The following is a 4,015-nucleotide window of genomic DNA, read 5'->3' as shown; positions in this document are numbered from 1 at the left end:
GGCCCTTATTTACTTTCAATACTGTGGCTTAGCAAATTTGGCTGGGCTCAGCTGGGTGGTTTTCTGTTGATCTTACTTAGGGCAACCATATGGCTGCAGTTATTTGTTGGCTCAAGTGGAGCTCTATGGTTTACGCTGCCTCGCACTAATGTCTGGAGCATCTCTCTCTTGTAATACCTGGCTTCTCCAAAAGGCCTTTCAAGTACTCAAGCTCTAATGAGCAAATGCTCTTCAAGTTTCTTCTTGTTTTACATTTGCTGATGTTTCACTAACCAAAGTAGGACACGTGGGCAAGCCCAGAGTCAAGAGGGCAAACTACACTTGTGCAGGAATACAGGAAAGCAAGATCCACTAGGGGTTATTACTGTGATAATCCACCATAGTGACTGATTGTATCTTAGAATTAAAAAAAGGAAAAGCAAACATGTTTAATTTTTGCATTGAAGTAATTAAAAATATTGTGCTTTTATTGGCCAGAAAGGTTTATTTTTAACATAAGAATTTAGAAATATTGGCAATATCTTATCTTGTAATTCCAGGAATTAACCTATTGCTAATATTGCATTATTTGCCCTTAAATGAACAAAGTTCCTATGTTTCTAAGCATATCACTATAAAAATGTATCAAAACAATGACAAAAGATTGAGTAGAAGGAGCAAAAGAAATAATCAACAGAGTAGACAGACAATTTGCAGGATGGGAGGAAATATTTGAAAACTGCATCTGACAGAAGACTGATATTTATAATTCACAAGGAACTAAAACTGAGTAAAAACCAACAAATAGCCCCATTAAAATGTGGGGAAAAGACATGAATAGATTTTTTCAAAAGAAGACATAAATGGTCAACAAGCATCCTAAAAAATTGCTCAACATTACTACTTATCAGAGAAATGCAAATTAAAACTACAATGAGATACTGTCTTACATCAGTCAGAATGATTATTTTAAAAAGTCAAAATATAACAGATGTCGGCAGAGACATGGAGAAAAGGGAACACTTACACACTGCTGGTGGGAATGTAAATTAGTACAGCCTCCATGGAAAACAATATGGAGATTTTCCAAAGAACTAAAAATAGAATCACCCTTCAATCCAGCAATCCCACTACTAGGTATCTACCTAAAAAAAATAAATCATTATATTAAAAAGATACTGCACTTGTATGTTTATTGCAGCACTATTCACAACAGCAAAGAGATGGAATTAAGTATCCATCAACAGACAACTGAATAAATAAACTGTAGTATATATGTATATACCATGGAATACTATTGAGTCACAGAAAATATAAAACCATCTATTTTGCAGCAACATGGATGGAACTGATGACCTTTATCTTAAGTGAGACAAATCGGAACCAGAAAGTCAAATACCACATGTTCTCACATACAAATGAGAGTTAAATAAGATGTACACATGGACATAGAATGTGAACTGATAGTCATTGGATACTGGGAAGGATGGGAGGGTGGAAGGGGATGGGGGATGAAAAATGACTTAATGGGTCCAATGTACACTATTCAGGTGATGGTTACACTGTTCAATACACTTTGCAATATGCCCACATAACAAGATTGCATTTGTACTCCATATATTTATACACATTTAAAACAAAAAGATTGAGTGGGAAAGACTCAGTTAAGCTTCCTCAGAGAAGCTTTGCCATATTCATTAGCAATTTTAAAAAGAAGGTAACTATTTTTATATGTTAATTTCTGGGTGTCAGTCTAACCTGTGACCTGAGCTTATATTTTGAACCCCTATCCATCATTCAAATATCCATTGAAATTACTAAAGGATCACATTGCGGGAGAAATCACATCTTTAAGAAACCAGGCAAAGATATATCTTTATGCCTGAAAAATCATTGAATTTAACAAAGATACAGTGTAGGTGAACCCATGATACACTGCTTAGAAAAGAAGATTCATCCTTAGGAACCATGGAAGGAGCCACATGGATTCACCAAAACCCCCTCCTGTAGGGTTCTAGACACTGGATAGTGGATACACACATGGATGTTACCAGAAAGTAAATCTTGACCTTTTCATAATTTCTAAGATACGTGCAATGGGTGGAGACCACAGAGCTGATCGTTTTAAGGCAGAACAAAAACCATGAACTGAAAGTGATAGTTTGCTACCTAAGTAAAGTGCACTGAAAACAAATTGACTCCAAATGAGTACATGTAAGTTAGATAAAGGGCTTAAGATTGAGAGGGAGGAGGGAGGTGTTGGTGTATCTTTTGACTCTGATTCCTTTCGAGGGAAATTGTAAGTCTCTTGTATACAAGAACTTTATGAAAGCCTCTTATAATTTTAACATGCCTGCTGGTTATATTAGGTACATGTTATTACATCTCTCACTTAAATGTTTGCTGAAGTAGTGAGGTAACTCAGGGAGAAAACATTTCATTCTCCTGTTTAGTTTTTCTAGCTTGCTTCTCACTTCTTCTTAATAAATTTGAACAATCTTGGTTTTTCATATACACATATCTTATTTTAGAAAGAAAGTTGATGTTCAAAATTATCCTCACAATAGCCAAGAGGAATATAATATTTATGAATTTTGCTTTGTAAAATTGAAGTATAGCAGAGCATGAAATACAATTTTTTAAGTAAGTTATTTTTAAATATTTATTGTTAAATATTTAATGTTACTTTTAATAATAATATTTAAAATACTGCCTATTAGAAATGGCTCTATAGAACAAGAATAATTGCCAATGTTGTATGAACAAATCTAATTCACAGTTTCACTTCATACCTAGAAAATAACCTGTTTTACTCTCTTTCCTTGCCTTGCCCACTTGCTGTTATTGTTGGTGGTAGTTTGTTTGCTTGTTTTTAAAATCCCTTTCTCATTTCTCATGCTTTCAGAAACAAATAATTTTTAAAATATTCAAATCGTCATTTGAATATTCATTTGACTATTTTTAAGCAACATATGGCCTGAGCTCAGAGACTATTTCTCTACTAAATCATTCTGTTCTAAATGATTTACATGTAGTATCTCAACAATACTCCAAAATAAAAATATCCCTATTGTGTAGATGAAAGCATTTCTGGACATGTTCACAATGCCAGTGAAAAAAAGAGTAAGGATTTGAGGCCAAAATTCTCTAACCACATTATTCTATAAACCACAAAATCAGACACAGAGTCAATTAGTTACAGATCTTCCCAATTTAAAGTTATCGTCACAATTTTAGATGTTGACACAACAGATTCCACTATTTCCTCTATGTAAAGCGGCCACAAAAATCCCAACTCAGGATGAGAAAATGAGATTTGAGGAAGAAATACATTATATTTCCATAATCCATACAGTTTCTGTGGGTTTAATTTGTCCCTGCCCCCCATTTTCCCCTTCTGGATTGATCACAACCACAAAGTTATGTAGTATTTTATGTAGAGCTCAGGTACTATGGAGAAGCCTAAGGTGATTCTAAGCATTCTAAAGTTGGCTGCCATCACTGTGAAAAACTGATTTGGGGAGGGTGGATAAAAGCCATAACCACTGTGCTGGAATGACTGAGAAATAAACCAACTGTTTCACAACCTCCTCCAGATAAGCTGTGAGCTGCTGGGCCACCATCATCTGCACCTGTGGACTAGGAGTGATCAGTTCGCAGAGAACAACAAAAATGCCAGCTTTGTAATTTCTAGGTTCGAAATATGCCACTGGATATACAACAGAACATACCAGCAAAGGCATGCAGAGGCAGGGAGAGCAACCTGCTGTGTCCACCTGAGCTTACTGTGGTGTGGAGCCAGGGACCTTTGCGGCAGGGACTGCAGGTGGACAAGCTGGGAATGAGAAGAGAAAGTTGGAGAGAATTCTGCCTGAGCCCACAGCAAGGAAATTGGATTGAGTTGTACAAATTGCCCTTTGCCTACCCAGGCTTGATACTATGAAAATGTATCATATGACAAGCCATATGATAAAATTTAAGATTAAATATATCCAGTGTAATGAATATTGTGGAAAAAAATGAAAACACAAGCCAG

Source organism: Mandrillus leucophaeus, unplaced genomic scaffold (assembly GCF_000951045.1).
Source record: "Mandrillus leucophaeus isolate KB7577 unplaced genomic scaffold, Mleu.le_1.0 Scaffold277, whole genome shotgun sequence".
NCBI classification, from domain to species: Eukaryota; Metazoa; Chordata; class Mammalia; order Primates; family Cercopithecidae; genus Mandrillus; species Mandrillus leucophaeus.
This window is presented reverse-complemented; position numbering follows the sequence as displayed.